We start from the raw sequence: 18911 nt of genomic DNA on the forward strand, positions 1-18911 counted from the left end.
GGAAGGAAGGAAGGAAGGTAGGAAGGAAGGAAGGAAGGAAGGAAGGAAGGAAGGAAGGAAGGGAAGGAAAGAGGGGAGGAGAGAGAGGGAGGGAGGAAGGGAAGGAGGGAAGGAGGGAGGGAGGGAGGGCAGGAAAGGAAAGAAAGGAAAGAAATGAAGAAAAGTTAAAAAAAAAACATAAATATCAGAAGTAAAAAGAAGCCAGGGGACTCACTGCTTACCATGCTTAAAAAATATCTAGGGAAATTAGAGACCCTACAAAACCATTCCTTTATACATATACTCTGGTCAGCTGTATTGAGACTTCATTACAGAAAGTAACATAAGACCAAGAATGAACTGGAGGCTAAAAATCACTGAAAACTTTACATATTTTACAACCTCCAAAGTAGTCCAAAGCGCACTTGAATGAGCAGTATTTGGACAGTGTAAAATTTACCTCTGTGTACATTCTGTGTAGCAGGTTACGAAAGGTCCGGCACTACCATGCTAACTGAGGAGTGAAATATGACTGGGCACATATCTTCCTAGTCACCGTCCTATTTTCTACATTTTTCTGATACAACCAATTCTGCTACTGTGTATAAGAGGGGTCTGTGTACTTGGTTAAGACCTGTAGACTAGATAAAGAGTCAATGACAATTCTAAACTTTATCTTCAAGTATATGTTTAAGAAAATGTTTTTCATACAAATTCTCATCCAGATTCATCATATGTGAATTGTCCAAAATAGTAAAAATGAAGGACTTGGGTCTTATGAAGACTATGGACTCAAGACAGAGTATGAGAAAAACTTTTTTTCTATCAAAAGTGTGTTCCTGCTTCTGCTTGATGGCTCTGCTCTTGTTAAGGAAAAAGAGGCACTGCTTTGGGATTAGAATGAATTTTTGAAATGTAAAGTTTTGTCTTAAACAGTCTTCTTTTCAAGATGGAATTAAGACTTGTTCTAGACTGTTCAAGAAACAGCAAAGGAGGTGTGTATATGTGTGTGTGTGTATTATATATAATACATATATATATTATATATTATATATATTGGTTTGTCAATTTGTTTGTTCTGAGGACTTTTGTGTGCTGTAAACTTATAACTAAAACTTCCTGAATAACTACCAAGTTCAGATAGAATCAAGTCAACAAAGTTGTTAGAACAGACAGATAACAAATGCTCAAAGTTGCCAGTCATTCTTTCTTCCTTTCCTATTAGAATCATGTAGGCCTTACTCTGTTATAAATGCTCTTCAAGGACCAAAGGAATCATGATGATAGACAGGAAAATAAAGAGTTATCTCAGCAAAGAAAAATTTATTTTGCAGAGTGGTGTGCTGATAAGCCAAAAATATATATTATATATAACACATATTATATTATACATTGTAGATATTATATATTACATAATATGTAAAATACTATATCATATATCATATAGATATATATTGTATACATTATACATACATGTGTATATATATATACACATATATGTTGTTGTTGTTATTATTGTTGTTGTTGATTGTGGGGCTTGAACTCTGGACCTGGGTGCTATTCCTGAACTCTTCTGCTCAAGGCAACCACCCTATCCCTTTAGCCACAACACCACTTCTGGTTTTCTAGTGTTTAATTGGAGATAACAGTCTCACTGCCTTTAGTGTCCAGACTGGCTTTGAACATGATCTTCAGCCTCCTGAATGATTTTCAAATTATATGTGTACTGCTGATCTTGCTTCAAAACTCACCTTACGTAAGCACATTTTACCCTATTCAAATAAGTTAATCACAAGGAGACTGTGAACCTGAGTGTAACCATTCTGAGCAGAGGGGTGGGGCCTCCTGCTTTAGGGATAAATAGGGAGCAGCCTGCCTGCTCTGTGTGCTTGCTTGTCAGATTTTTGGCTGATAGCACACCATTCTGCAGAAATAAATTTTCCTTTGCTGAGATAACTCTTTATTTTCCTGTCTATCATCATGATTCCTTTGGTCATTGAAGAGCATTTATAACAGAGTAAGGCCTACATGATTCTGATAGGAAAGGAAGAGAGAATGACTGGCAACTTTGAGCATTTGTTATCTGTCTGTTCTAACAACTTTGTTGACTTGATTATATTTGAAGTTGGTAGTTATTCAGGAAGTTTTAGTTATAAGTTTACAGCACACAAAAGTACACAGAACAAGTAACTTGACATGACCAAGAAGTTGCTCTTTTCTATTAAAAAAAAAAAACAGGGAAATAAAAGAATAATCCTTTTTGTGCTGCATTCTGGATTTTTTTCCTTTTCTGGTCTGGTTTTGGGGTTTGAACTCAGAACTTCAAATTTTCACTGGGCTTTTTCACCTAAGGCTGGTACTCTACCATTTGAACCACTGTATTGTATACTTTTTCATACATGATTTATGTCACATTATAGCTCACAGTATGCAAAATACATTTTCAACTGAATTTTTTTCAAGCAAGATTAAATACAGGTTGTAAATAAAATTGAAATGAGCATGACAGTTTAAAGCTTGGATAAAGTATAATGTATTTTAAGAAGAGTGCATATTTGCTCCAAATGTCTTCTGAGGACCTTAAGTATTGCTAACAGATGCATATGATGACAAGAGCATCATTTGTGAAAAAAAAGATTTTTAACACACTAGATTCCTAAGCATTTAAGGACATCTCACTCACAGTCCCAACCATCAAAGATGTTTCTCCTGAAAATGGAGCTATGTTTAGTTAGAATCTGGTAAATTTTTCACCAACTATTTGTTATGCTCAACAGAAAATGCTTAAATATACTTGATAAAATTAATTTTCTTCAATAAATATGAACGTTTCACTGTGTGGATTGCCTATCATTTTAAATGATGCATGCAATTTACAGCATTAATTACAAGAATTATCTGGTACCAGTGGTTCATGCCGATAATTCTAGCATCTTAGGAGATGGAGATCTGATGATGGTAGTTCAAAGCCAACACAGGGAATCTCCAATTGATCACCAAAAAAACAAAAGTCAGAAGGCAACTTATGGCTTAAGTGGTGAAGTGCTAGCCTTGAGTAACAGAAGTTCAGGGGCAGTACCCAGTTCTTGAGTTCACATCCCACACAAGTGCATGCATTAGTGAGCATATGTGCACATACACCCAAGCACACACAAACTCGCAAAAGAAGGAGAAGGAAGAGAAAGAGGAGGAAGGGGAGAGGAAGGGGAAGAAGAGAGGAGGAGAGAGAAGGGGAGGATTAAAAGGAAGAAGAGGAAAAGGAAAAGGAGGAGAAATAAAGAGAGAGAGAGAAAGAAAGAAAGAAAGCAAAAGAAAGAAAGAAAGAAAGAAAGAAAGAAAGAAAGAAAGAAAGGAAGGAAGGAGAGAAAGAAACTAGTTTCTACATTTGAATATGTAGATGAAGAAGTGATATTTACCTGTTCTCTAATCCAAATGTATTTACAGAAAAATGGCGTATGTGAATCAATGTTATTCTTCATTTTCTCTGAGAAACACACAGCCGGGACTGTCTGTGGTGTTATGTCACTACTTTTATCCTTGTGGGTTATCATTTCCCATCCACTTGAGCTTACTCTTTTATTTTCCAAAACCAAGCTCTGCCAAACAATTTTGAAAGACCTGACATTGTGTTTAAAGCATGTTATAGCTTGAAATCTAAATCCTAACTGAATTCTTTTCATTTAACCAAAATAAGAGTCAATCCTACGTCAGAACAAAAGAAGAAACAGCCCAGGCAACCATTCTGACACATCTACATAAACTTACACAAGAAGTTGCATAAATAAGACAAACAGTTTTATGTGATTTCATACCTAAATAAAGTCATTTTAATATACAACAAAAGAAACATCATTTTTAGCTAGCAAAGTCTTCTAAAAAATGGATGAAAAGGCCTAAAAATTCTTTTTTTTTTTGCCAGTCCTAGGGCTCGAACTCAGGGCCTGGTCATTGTCCTTGAGCTTTCTCAAAATTAGCAATCTACCACTTGAGCCCCAGCACCACTTCTGGCTTTTTCTGTGTATGTGATATCAAGGAATTGAACCCAGGGCTTCATGCATGCTAGGCAAGCACTTTACCATTAGACAAGCACTTTACCACTAGACGAGCACTTTAGCACTAGGCCACATTCCTGGCCTGGTCTAAAAATTCTGTATGGGTTTCTTTTACTTAATTTCTAACAGTAGTCCTATTTAAAATATGATAAAATTTGAGGTGGGTTAACTCTACATATTAAAAAACAAATTTTATTCTCTTTAGAAACTATAAGCAATAAGGATATCCAATATCAACAAAGATTTTGCATTGAGAAATGTGAATGTGTGTCTGGGTGTGGTGATACTCATCTAAAATCCTCTCATTTGGGAAACTGAGGCAGGAGAATCACAAGTTTAAGGACAGCCTGAGTTGCAGAATGAGACATTATCTCAAAACACAAGACAAGAACAAAACAGGAAAAAGGTAGGGGGGATGAATGGAGGGAGAGAGGGAAGAAGGGAGGGAGAGAAGGAGCAGGAAAGAAGAAGGAAGGAAGGAAGGAAGGAAGGAAGGAAGGAAGGAAGGAAGGAAGGAAGGAAAGAAGGAAGGAAAGAAGGAAGGAAGGAAGGAAGGAAAGAAGGAAGGAAGGAAGGAAGGAAGGAAGGAAGGAAGGAAGGAAGGAAGGAAGGAAAAGCAAAACTAACATGACAATGGAGATTCTCTTTGCTGAGTGGCCAATCTAGGTAACAGACAAAGCATTTTATACATGTCATGTCATTCAGTTATCACAATGGCCAAATGAATAAACAAAGAAGCCATGGATTAGAATGGTTATAGAATTAACTAGCAGACAAGAAATGGTCTTCACCTAAATACACCTTCCTTATAGTTTGTGTATACAATGTCCTTTCAAAGACTCATGCGTTGAGTGCTTAGTTCCCAGCTGACAAATCTCGTCATAAGAGGTGATCGAATCACTAACTTCAATGATGAGTTCCTAATGAATGACTAGTGGGAAGTAGGGTCTGGTCACCTGGTTACTGGTCCTGGTCCCTTTCCTATTGGTCTTTCTTAGCTTCCTGGCTGACATGAAATGAGCACTTCTCCATTGAGGAACCAGGCCCTTCCATCGTGGTGTTTCAGCCTGGCTACAGCCCTAAGAACAATCCAATGAGCAGGCCATGGACTGGAACTTCTGATACCAAGAGTCAAAGTAAATCTTTCCTCTTTTCAAATTGTTTCTCCCTGATTATTCTCATATCTGCAGCCCTTGCATTTCTGCTGTGGGCAGGTATCCTTTTGACATGGGAGATAACTCCTCTTCCTGTTTCCTTTAAGTATAGTATCATTGCAAATAGCAGCACACATTATAGTTCTTCTGATATACGACATTACATCTGAGTCAGTTTTATGTAGTCAGCCTAACTTCACAGAAGACATATAGATTCTACCAAAGGACGGTCACTCATTTCATTCTCTGAAGTACTCTGAGTACTCGGGAACTTTGAGAGGCCTGGAATGAGTTGTATTTCATCATCTTTTGGCTTTCTTCCTCTCTCATTAAAATTAAGACCTTCTGAGGACACATGATTTACATATGCATCTATTTCATTTTGACATATTTACTCCAAATAGCATGATGAGCACAATACTAGAATATACATCTGAATAGTGTGCAATAGAAATAAAGGAACTGATTGTTACTTTGAATTTGACATTTACCCTTTAAAAAAAAATACTAAACACTACTTACATCCAGTATCTGAAGTCGGAGAAAATGATTATTGTTGGGAGCCAGAGTGGAATCAAATTGTACCTTGATTTGCATCAGACAATGGCTTTATTGTCTTATTGTTTTATGGCCTTATTCTGTTTAAATGACCTGAGATTTACCATATGAATGTAACACCTGAAAGTTCCCTGGGTTTCAAGAAGGGAGAGAAGCCTGGAGTTGACAATAAAGGAGGCTGCAGTTTTTACCTGGGCGGCAGACCTCCCAGACCCGATGTATTTGTCTCTCTTCTATTTTTTCCAGTCCCTGCCCCCTATTTCAGGAACCCCAATTTGCTGCCGGTAGGCCCCGGCAACTGGCGCCCAAACAGGGACCCTGAAAATCTGGGACTACGGTGGAGGACCCCACTGTGGTGAGTAACACATCGTAGGACTATTAAGAGAGGATCTTAAGAGAGTGTATAGTCAGGAGTAAAAATTATGGGTCAAATTCATAGCCATAGGTCATATGTACCGATCTTAACAGGCCTACTTGAAGCCCACGGAACGTGGGTGGAAAAAGGGGTGCTTCAGAGCTTCCTACAGTTTGTCGAGGAGGCATGCCCGAGGTCTATAGAGGAGGAATTCCTAAAAACCTGGCAGCGGATAGGAAAAGGAATTCAAGATTATTATAGTGTATATGGCCCCGAAAAGACCCCAGTAGAGGCTAATAATGTATGGAATTTAGTAAGTGAATACATAAATCCTCAACATGAGAATGCTGAACTTAATCTTGAATTAAGGGAAATTTATGAATTAAAGGACCCTTCTGAAAAACCTGAGGCTGAGCCATATGCCACAGCCTGAGAGAGTCTAAGTGAGATCTTGAAAAAGGAACAACAACCAGTAGATATTGAGTATCAGAATTCAGATTTGAATATCAAGGAGGAAAGTTATGATGAGCCAATGGAGGACCGGATAGCTACGATAGAGAAGAAGTTAGAAGAAATCCTACATCTTCTATCAAAAATGGGGATAGAGCAGAGAGCCCCCCCAGAAGTAGGAAAGAAATATGACCCTCAGGCCACTATGGTGTCTGATTCTAAACCTTACCCTCACACCCACCGCCTCCGGCTGCAGTCTTATGGCCCCAATCCCTTTTTCAACCTTTAGGCAAGCCTGAAGGCCCTACCAACAAGTCCCTTTTAACAGGCACTACAACCAGGCACAATGCATCGCAATTAAACCTGACTCAGGCTGCTAGAGAGAGGGAAGATATTTCAGGGCCTCGATGCTTCCCTAGTTTAGTTGATCATGATGAACCAGTATACCATCAACCTGTTCCTGTTAAACTATTACAGGATTTAAAAAGTGCCTGCTCCCAATATGGGCCAACTGCCCCTTTTACTCAAGTAATATTGGAGGCCGCGTGTGCTGGTATTGCATGCCCAAATGACTGGAAGCGGCTTGCCAGAGCATGCCTTAGTGCAGGAGAGTACTTACTATGGGAGACAGAGTTCACTGCACAGTGTCGGGCTAAAATTGAAACAAATGGGTCTAAGAACCTGCCTTACACTGTTGATCAGTTGTTAGGAGAGGGAACCTATAAAAACACCGAAGATCAATTGGGTTATGCAAAGGAAGCCTATTTACAAATAAATGCTGCGGCGAAAGAGGCTTGGAAAAGGTTACGTAATTCCAATCGTACAAAAACTTTAGTAGAAGTTAAACAGGGACCGAATGAACCTTATCTAGAATTTTTGTATCGATTAATGGAGACTGCAGAACTCCTAGTACAAGATGAGAACGCAAGGAAGATTATAGTTAGACACATAGCCTATGAAAATGCCAACGCCGCCTGTCAGGCAGCTATCAGACCCCATAGGAATAAGGGAGGAATCACGGACTTTATTTCACTGTGTGCTGATATTGGACCCTCCTATGTACAAGGCCTCACTTTAGCCTCCGCTCCTCAAGGAAAGACTGTTACTAAATTTATAAAATATAGAGGCCAGCGGCATTCTTGGGCTGCTAGACCCCCAGGGCGTTGCTTCTCTTGTGGACAAATAGGACATTGGATAGCGCAATGCCCATGCCAGGTCAGGTTAAAGAGAGAAAAATCACCTGGCACATGTCCACGCTGTGGTAAAGGGAAGCACTAGGCTAAAGATTGCAAGTCAGCAACAAATCGCAATGGCCGCCCGTTTTCGGGAAACTGGAGAAGGGGCCAGCCCCTGGCCCCGCAAAACCATGGGGCAGTCCCTCCCTCTTCTCAGCCACAAGTACATCTTCTAACAACCCCCCAAAATCAGTCTCCAGCCTCCTCCGTGCCACCCCAGGCAGTGCAGGATTGGACCTCTGTTCCTCCACCTGCTCAGTATTGACCCCAGAGATGGGGACACAAGCTCTCCCCACGGGGGTCTTCGGTCCCCTTCCCCCGCGAGTGGCTGGATTGCTGTATCCCTTAAAGGGATACAGATTACACCTGGCAAAATTGACCAGGATTTTACTGGAGAAATCAAAGTTATGGCCTCTGCCCCGAAACACGTGGTATCGATCCCAGCCGGTCAAAAATTAGCACAACTAATACTTGTGCCTTTACCTCACGGGGAGACTGCTAATTCTTCTGCCCCATGCGGACAGAGAGGATTTGGATCCTCTGATATCTATTGGGTACAAAGCATAAAACAAGAGAGGCCTGAGATGACTATATTTATACAAGAAAAACCCTTTAAAGGAATATTAGACACAGGAGCGGATGTGTCTGTAATATCTAAAAGGCATTGGCCAGCCCAATGGCCCCTGACAATCTCTATGACTTCCCTACAGGGGATTGGGCAAGCAACTGACCCACAGCAGAGCAGTGCGATCCTTGTTTGAAGAGATGAGGAAGGGCACTCTGGTCATTTTCAGCCATTTGTCCTGGATCATCTGCCAATTAATTTATGGGGTCGTGATATCATGGAAAAAATGGGAGTGTATATGTTTAGTCCTAGTGCTGCGGTCACTAAGCAGTTACTTGATCAAGGCCTCCTCCCCTTTAGGGGACTAGGCCGAGCAGCACAGGGGGAGCCAGAGCCACTCCAACCCCAGTCTCACCCTACGAGACAAGGATTAGGGTATTCTTTAACGGGGGCTGTAGTTTGTCCTGCCCCTCATGCTGATCCCATAAATTGGCTCTCTGAAGAACCGGTATGGGTCGAACAGTGGCCTCTTTCTCTAGAAAAGATCATTGCAGTACAGCAGCTGGTACAGGAACAGCTGGACTTGGGACATGTGGTCCCTTCTAACTCTCCATGGAATTCTCCAATTTTTGTTATAAAGAAAAAGTCAGGTAAATGGAGGCTGTTACAGGATCTGAGAAAGGCAAATGCAATTATGGAACTGATGGGGGCCCTACAGCCCGGCTTGCCTTCACCCATGGCAATCCCAAAGGATACTTATAAGATTATTATAGATTTGAAGGATTGTTTCTATACTATACCCCTGGCGCCTCAAGACTGTAAGCGCTTTGCCTTTAGCGTCCCCTCTGTTAATTTTAAAGAACCCATGAAGTGATATCACTGGCTTGTGCTTCCACAGGGCATGGCAAATAGCCCAACTTTATGTCAAAGTTTTGTAGCTAGAGCCATTTCTTCCACTCGTGAAAAATTTTCTTCTGTTTATATTGTTCATTATATGGATGACATCTTGTTAGCTTGTTCTGACCCTATCGTCGTACGACAAGCCTTTAGACAACTAAAGCAAGATCTGAGCCTCTTTGGCCTTATAATAGCAGCTGAAAACGTTCAGGAACACCCCCCTTTTACGTATTTAGGCCATATATTAGGCCCACACTATTTTAAAAGCCAAAAAATACAATTAAAAACTTCACACTTAAGAACTCTTCATGATTTTCAGCAATTCTTAGGAGACATAAATTGGCTTCGGCCTTATCTAAAGCCATCCACAGGAGAGTTAAAACCCCTCTTTGATCTCTTAAAAGGAGATACCAACCCTACATCCTTGCGCAAATTAAATCCCGACACCAGGAGGGCCATCCAAATCGTAGAAAAGACAATAAAGCCATTGTCTGATGCAAATCAAGGTACAATTTGAGAAGGAGAATTACATAGCTATGGTTCTCTCTTCCTAAAACAATAACAACAACAACAACAAGGTACAGTCCTCAAAGATGAGAGCCAATGGTTCACAACTGCATTCCTAGCTACTTAGGAAGCTAAGAACTGAGAAAAGTCCATGAGATTCTTACTTACAATTAACTACCAAAAAGGCAGAAGTGGAGCTGTGGTTCGAGTGGTAGAACCTTTAACAACAACAACAAAAAAGACATTACTTACACCCTAAGTTCAAGCCCCAGGTCTGACAACAAATGAACAAACAAATAAGTAAGTATACTCTGTTCCCAGCTCTCAGAAGATTGAAACAGGACTATGAGTTACAGATATTCTGGACTATACACAAAGACCTTATATTGACTTCATCCCATTTCTCTTCAGAAAAGCATGTTAAGAAATTTCGAATAAGATGCAAGTTGTACTACATAATCAATCAAATTAAAATTACCCTAGGTAATACAATTAACCCTCTTTCTATACCTGTTTCTTGTATATTGATAAATAACACATTGCTCATATAGGAGTAGGATGAAAACATCTAGAAGAAAATTTCGGGTGAAATTGAACAAATACAAACTATGTGACTTCACCTCCTTGGCAGAAACACATTTTTGGGACAGGGACCTATAACACTCCATTCCTTCACCAAGTATTTATTAGGCACCAGTTGCTAAGGATATAGCTTTAAATTAGTCTGGCTTTACTGGTTTTAACTCACTCAATGTAAATCTAGTTTTGTTTTTTAAATCTTTACTCTCCATAAAAAACTGGGTAGTATGTTAATGTCAATCTTAATTACAAGTAAGGCATGGTAATGTAAAATTAAACTGTAACACACTTCTGAAAACAATGTTTCCAGAGCCTAACTCTTCAACAAATTAGCAGAAGTACCATTTCTAAAAGATGTTTTGTTTGTTTAGGGGCAGCGGAATTAATCAATCATCAATAACACTTTTTTGTGTGTGAATGTGCTGGTTCTGAAGCTAGAACTTAGGGCCTGGGCACTGTCCTTGAGGTGCTTTTTCTCAAGGTTAGCACTTGACCACTTGAGCCACAACATTATTTCTGGCATTTTCTGAGTAGTCGATTGGGGAAAAAAGGCGTGTCAAGAACTTTCCTGCCCACTTTTCCAACCATGTTCCCCATTTCTCAGCCTACTGAGAAGCTAGGATTTCAGGCGTGAACCATCAGCCCCAGCTCCAATCATACTTTTAAACAGAGCTTTGATGTCCATGGATATCTTTTCAGTTTCTTTGAATCACTTTCCAGCTTCCCTAATTTCTTGAAACAGTCTGTCCTTTTTGTTTTATTTTTGTTTTGTGGTACTCAAGATGGAACCATGTGCATGCTAAGTGCACAGTGTATAATTGGCTTCTTTGAATTAAAAAAAAAAAACCTGAAGCATACAGAGAGATTAAAGGAATTACCCAAGATTACAGAGCTGGATAGGAATGGAGTCATGATCTGAACCCAGACCTCTAGAACATATGTTCTCCATTACTCCCAATCACTGCTTACTGAACAACTGAATCCTAAAGAGGAGAAATACTGGCATTTATGAGTACAAACAGCAGCCCATGTGCTCTTTGTTTTAAGTCTAGTTTTAAAATGGTTTTGTTTGTAATCTCAAGACAGGAAATCTTTATTGCAGCAAAGTACTTAAACCTCCAATTAAAAAAAGAAAGAAAACAGCTAAGTTTTTAAACACTAGAAATTTGGTGCTGAAGGTACAGTTTTTATCTCTTCCTTTTTCTTTGTTTGGAATCTTTTATGATTTCATCTACTAACCAACTTCTGTCACTTCTTACATTTATCCATAGAAGTCACTGTTCAGAAAAGAACCAACACTAAATGCATTCTCATAATTCAAAATGCAGTGTGAGAAATCAAATCTGATACAGATTTACCAGTTTCTAACAGTCTTCATATGTGTATTTATGCATGCACACATATATGCATAAAACAGTAACTATTATCTACAATCATTGTCTGTAGAAATCCTAACTAAACCACAAATAATCTATCAAAGTGAGTGTAGAACACTAAGAACAAAGTGTGATTTTCTTCAATGTTATCACACAATGTCTCTATTTGGTGAGCTTCTCTGCTACCAGGAGTCTTCTTTCCCAAGGAGGGGATAAAAAGGCTTTTTACTTATGCCGTTAAAATACTGACTGGACAAGACAATCTAAATGACAAAGGACAAGATAAGCAAAGTAGTTTAACAGTATATCTACTTTCTCCAATTGCAAAGCTAAGTAAAATCTTGGGAAGAGACAAGAAAGCCATGCCCATCCTTGACCAAAACAGTGGACAGAGTGTGGATCTTGTTACTGCTGACAACAAAGCCTTCCAACATCCCTTAAGTTCATTTACATATTCATTTCCTCATCACAGTAACTCAAACACAAATGTATGAACACACTGAAATTCACTGCCAGGGGTTGCATTGTATACACAGGTAAAATGCTCTGTTGGTTGATCCTTGTGGCAAACCTTTCATAGTTTTCTCAACATATCTCTGATTATCATACACATCAACCCCTTCTCCTAATTAGGAGGTCATCTGTCCTCTAAAACAGCCTTTCTCAGCACTTCACAGCTCATCTCTAAAAGGAGATTAGCATTTTTCTTCATTCTTTATTGCTGAGCAACTTTAAGAAGATGACAATTTGGGGGTTGAAGATGTGGCTCAAAGGTAAGCATGAGTGCCTAGCAAAGGAGAGAACCTGAGTTCAAACACCAATCCTAGAAAAGTGAAGGAAAGGGAAGAAGAGAAAGAGGCAGGAAAGGAGAAGTCGTGCAGATACTTGCCGAGTGAAACAAAAAAAAAAAAAAAGAAAAATCAGAGGAACTGGAAATGTGGCCTAGTGGTAGAGTGCTTGCCTAGAATGCACAAAGACCCCGATTTGATTCCTTGGTACCACATACATAGAAAAAGCCAGAAGTGGTGCTGTTGCTCAAGTGGTAGAGCTCTAGCAGTGAGAAAGCTTAAGGACAGTGCTCAGGCCCTGAGCTCAAGTTCTAAGATTGGCAAAAATATAAAAATAAAAATAAAGAGAATTGAAAGGTGAAAGGAAAAAAATCAACAAAAAAACTACAATATAGTCACATCTAACACACATTACTAGAACTCACAAAAGCAAATATTCTCTTTATCTACAGCCATGTGTACTCAGGAAGCTAGCATTCATTGGACACTTTTTAAGCTAGCAAGCAAGTCTACTTGACAGCAGGGGTAGTGGGGGAAGAATGCTCCCAAATAAAAGATATAAACCTTTTCTCTTAAAACAATAAAGTCAAGTTTAGTTGGTTTATGTTTACAAATTATGACTAGTTTAACTAGCAAAGAATTCAAGACCACATTGTTTTATCTGTCATTATCTTTATAAAAGGTCAACCACAGATTATATCCCAACTTTTACTGGTCATGATTTCTGACCACTTCACGGGAAGCTACCCAGGGAATCTAGGAGAACAAACTGAATGGAGCAATAACAAACTGCAATTCCTTTTCAGAGTTTTGCCCCCTAGGTCTCGCACACTGATCCTTTAATTACTCCACTGCCCATCTTTATCAAGTCTCAAAGTCCTCTCTAGAAGTTAATAAAAGGCAAGAAGGAGAGTATGTGACAATGCACAGTTGTGTGATAAATCCCCTTAAAGCTGGAGTAAACAAGACTTGGCAGGACAGATTTAGAACCTTTTCAAGGTGTCTACTGGTTCTCCATTTTGTTCACTGTAAAAATCAGAGGTACAGTGACTTCCTAGCTTTAAAATAACTTTCCCTCCCATCATAACAAATCAAATGCACATTTCAATGGTGAGTCAGGTGGCCAATCTAGTCCTAAGCTTTCTCAAACACAGCAGCACCATCTACACAGAGTGACTTCCTCCTCCTAGAAACTGTTCCATCTGGCTTCCGTGAGCCAAGCTTTTGCTATTTCTTCACTTTTTCAATCTTGACTCCCTTTCCTGCTTGTTACTCTTCCCTTCCAATCTCTCTTTGGGTGGTCTTTTCCCATATCAGGACTTTAAGTAATCACGCCACAATGATTTCCTACTCATGTGCCCATGCAGGTGTGTCACAGAATCCTTCAATGAAAGCCAAGCACCCACTCATCTCAGACACCCCAAACTTAACAACAATAACAACACAGTAGTTTGAACTCGATGATTAGTAATGTTCTGTACAGTAATTCTTTGATTTAATGGTGATATGGTTCAATTCAATTCTTTGGTTTAAAGATGTATATGTATAAAATCCAATGCTTCTAGGTTTGGGTGACTCATTATCATGAATTTAAATATTCAAGAGGGGAAGATACAGAAACCTGTAGCTTGAAGGAGCTAGGAAAGAAAAGTCTATGCAATTCTATTTTCCAAATAAGCAACAAAGTGACAGACTGGCAAGATGACTGAACAGGTAGAGTAGTAGCCAAGCAAGCTCAAGGTGTTTAGTTCAATCTCAGGTAACAGAAGAAGTAAGTTTTAAAAAAAAGAAAAAAAAGGCAATCCCCATCAAAATCCCAAAGACATTCTTTACTGAAATAGAAAGTATAATCCAAGGGTTCATATGGAACAACAAAAGACCTAGATCAGCCAAAGCAATTCTAGGCAAAAAGAGCAAAGCAGGTGGTATTACAATACTAGACTGCAAACTCTACTATAGAGTCAGAATAACAAAACCAGCATGATATTGGCACAAAAATAGACAAGAATATCAATGGAGAAGAATAAAAGATCCAGAAATAAAGCCACATACCTATAGTCAGCTTATGTTCAACAAAGGAGCCAGAAGATATACAGTGGAACAAACACAGACTATTCAATTATTGGTGTTGGCAAAACTGAGCAGCCACATGCAGAAAACTAAAAATTGATCCCAGCCTATCACCATGCACAAACATTAACTCAAAATGGATCAAACACCTCAATATCAGACCTGAAACCTTGAAACTGCTACATGATAGAGTAGGAGAGACACTGGAACTCATAGGCACAGGCAAAAACTTCCTGAGCAGCATCCCAGGGTCACAACAGATTGGAGAGAGACTTGACAAATGGGACTACCTAAAAATGAAAAGTTTCTTCACAGACAAAGGCATTGATACTAAAGTAGAAAGACAGCCAACCAACTGGGAAAAGATATTTACCAATAATACATCAGACAAATGTTTAATATCCAATATCTACAGGGAACTCAAGAAACTAATCCCCCAAACCCAGCAAACCAATCACTAAATGGGCAATAGAACTAAAGAGAGACTTATCAAAAGAAGAGGTTAAAATAGCAAAAAGCATATGAGAAAATGCTCATCATCCATGGCCAAAAAGGAAATGCAAATAAAAACAACTCTAAGATACCACCTTACCCCAATTAGAATGGCCAATATTCTCCTGGCCAGGAGATTGGCCTACTGGGAGAGTGCTTGCCTAGCATGCAGGAAGACCCGGGTCGGATTCCTTGGTACCATATACATAGAAAAAGCCAGAAGTGGCGCTGTGGCTCAAATGGTAGAGCTATAGCCTTGAGAAAGCCCAAGGATAGTGTTCAGGCCCTAAGTTAGAGCCCCAGGATTGACAAAAAAAAAAAAAAAAAGAATGACCAATATTCTGAACTCAGATAACAACAAATGCTGGCAGGGTTGTGGAGAAAGAGAAACCCTACTTCACTGCTGGTGGGAATGTAAACCACTGTGAAAAGCAATTTGGAGGTTTCTTAAAAAAGCTGAAAATAGACCTTCCCTATGATTCCGCCATACCACTCCTGGGCATCTATTCTGAACATCATAACCCAAGATATGATAAGGACACCTGCTCAGCCATATTCATTTCTGCACTATTCAAAATAGCCAAGCAATGGAAACAACTAGATGCCCCACTACAGATGAATGGATACAAAAAATGTGGTACATATATACAACGGATTTATACATAGCCAACATACAAGATAAAATAATGGCAGTTGCTGGGAAGTGGATGAAACTAGAGTGAACCGTGTTAAGTGAGGTAAGTCAAGACCAAAGGAACAAAAGGGTCATGGTCTCCTTGATATGTGGATATTAGATCCAAACAGTACAAGAGCGATGATGACTCAATGTTTGGGTATCCAAAGTTATTGACATGGTCTTGGAACTATAACTACATAGACATAAAAGCCTATGATGGGATTTATATACACTATAGACATAATGTTACATTATATAGATTGATATGCATCTATGACACACAAACCCTCAGCTTAATTTTAATTATGTTCTAAAATCTAAGTGCCAGTGATTACATATAGAGATTCCCTTCTTGGATACTTGTTTGTTAAACATGACATTTGAAATATGATGTGTAAAAAAAATAAGGTGGTTTACCAGGTCAAGTTAAATTTCCATTTCCATTAAACACAATATCAAAGCTGTCATAATAATTTTGCCCAAATTTTGGCTTTCACAGGAAAGACTAGCTAAGTGTATAGATTGTTAGTAGAGCATTTGCTTAGCATGTATAAGGCCTTAAACTCCATCCTTAGCACTAAATAAATAAATTAGGAAACAAAGGAAAAATTTCTTTGGTAACTTGAGCTGTCTCCGTTTGTTCTCTCTGTTGGTTACACTATTGTTTGATTAGATAGTCAATGGATAGTAACTCAATTTCTACTATCAAATTATTTGTTAATTATTAAATTATTCATTTATTTCTAATCTACATATAATTTCTATACTTTAAATCCTGCTTCAAGCCAGAACCAGTGCCTCACACCTGTAATCCTATCTACTTAGTGGGCTGAGATCTGGGGACTGAAATTCAAAGCAAGTCAGGGCATGAAAGCCCTGAGACTCTTACCTCCAATTAACCAACAGAAAACTGGAAGTGGTGCTAGGACTCCAACTGGTAGAGCTCTAGCGTTGAGCTGAAGAGCTCAGGGACAATACCCAGGTCCTATGAGTTCAAGTTCCCCTCCATACCAAAGTGGCTGTCACCATTTCCACAGGCTCTCATAATTCATGTGACTCACAAGTGTTTAGAACTCTTTAGGAAAGTCGTACCTGTTATCTTTAGTTGGCTGCTGAGGCATGTTTTCCTTTCTAGAAGGGCAAACCACTTAAAGTTCTCTACAGTTAAGCTAGAGCCAGCAGCTGAACAGGATGGTGGTATTGACCTGATAGCACCACATGGAAGACTAATAAAAGAGGATCATGACCTTGAGTGAGCCTCAGTAGAAAAAACAAGGTAGAAAAAGGGGTCGGCTTCACACCCTTATAATCCCAGCTACCTGTGAGACCAAAGTGTGAGATTCCATCTGGGCATGGGAGGAGAGGAGAGAAATAACTTGTAAATAATGCCAAGTCATGTCATTATTATAGTATCTAGCAGGTATTAAGTATTAATATTTAATATATCATTTAATATAACTTGTATCATCATGATTTATAGTTCGTATTTTGCAGTGCTAGGGACAAAATCTGAGACCTCACTGAGGTACTCTGAATATTGAGGACAACCCTTTCAGAGGATGAATCATTTCCATATTAGCAAGATTAAACTGGGATTCTGAGAGGCTAAACTTTCCCAAAGCATCACAGGAAAAATCCAGGAGAACAAGATTTTAGTACATGTTTCTCCTTCTCCTAATACGTTCTTTATTTTATTTTATTTTATTTTATTTTATTTTGTCGGTGGTAGAGCTGGAACTCTGGGTCTGGGGGCTGTCTCTGAGCTCTTCAGCTCAAGGCTATCACCCCACCCCTTGAGCCAGAGCTCCCTTCTGGTTTTCTGGGACTTTTAGTGCCCAGGCTGTCTTTGAACTGCAATCCTCAGATCTCAAGTCTCCCGAGTAGGCTAGGATTACAGGTGTAAGCCACAGCATCCAGCTTCCTATGTTCTTGTAGAGAGGCAGAGTTTCAGAAGAATCTGCAGTTTCCACTTCTGTGATGCTCTTTGAATAAATCCTGAGGAGAGCAAATACAATTCAATCTTGTTTAGGATCAAAAAGGTAGCATGGACATATGGCTTGGAATGACTCCAATGTCTTATGAGATACTGCATGCAAAAGAATCTTCCTTGGCAAAATAAAGTTCATGAGGACTTACCTGAGGCAAGCCATTGTGATTAATTGCCTGACTACTTGTGTTTTTACTGGAAGGGAACAAAAGGACATTTATTTTTGAAAAGCTCATTATTCTGCATGAACTGAGCTAGCCTATTACTAGAAATAGATTAATTGATTTTAAAAGAAGTTTCTCTGACAGCTCCGGAATCACCTCTGGAAAACATCAAGTGTGTTCCTTCAGTTCAAGCAAAATACTTCATAGGGGACTGAATCTAGAAGCTTATTTTTCATTGATTTGTGAAGTACTGAGTAAATTTCAGCCTACTGCCATTATTCTTGCTAAAGTAGTCTGGTCTTTATCAGTGATTTGAGACTTCCCAGAAACTAAGCAAAGAAGTTTTACACATAACTGCAGTTTCTTATATCGTGACTATTTTAAAACTGCTAAAGTAGTAGATGCATAATAACAATGTTTAATGATACCAAATTATATTTCTTTGAATATTTATTTGGATCTTTCAAGGTGTAAACTTGATATAACCAAAGTAATTGGAAAATAGTATTAAAAATGCTGCTGGAATGGTGGAGCTTATACAGGGCCAAAAATTAAATGAAAGCACTCACATTCATGCATTTTCTTCTGTCTGAATAGATTTCAGCAACCAAGATCATGTTGTGAGATAAAGACAAAAAAAGAGTTGAAGACAGGAAAATTCAAGATTGATTATTGACAATCAAGATATTTATTAGTGACTATTAGTAGTGATTACTAATGGTTACCAAGTTACTTAGTTTACTAATACTTGCCAAGTGCTTTTATTTTTGTCAGCAGTACCAGATTCTGGGGCATGTAATCTATAGTTATACAGGCCATGTTTTCCAGAGAGTTCTGCCCTTGTTTGTACCAAATCTTGAATCTTGAAATGTCCTATAATTATTTGTATATTTTATATTATATGGACTTCACAAATAAAGGGCCAGAAATTGAATATGTAACAGGGAAGAATGAAGACATGATTCATTTCCTCAGATCACTTACAAGGAAAATAAAGGAATAAAAATATTATTTAGCTATGACTAAA

This window comes from Megascapheus bottae, chromosome 8 (assembly GCF_031878675.1).
Source record: "Megascapheus bottae isolate mThoBot1 chromosome 8, mThoBot2.hap1, whole genome shotgun sequence".
NCBI lineage: Eukaryota > Metazoa > Chordata > Mammalia > Rodentia > Geomyidae > Megascapheus > Megascapheus bottae.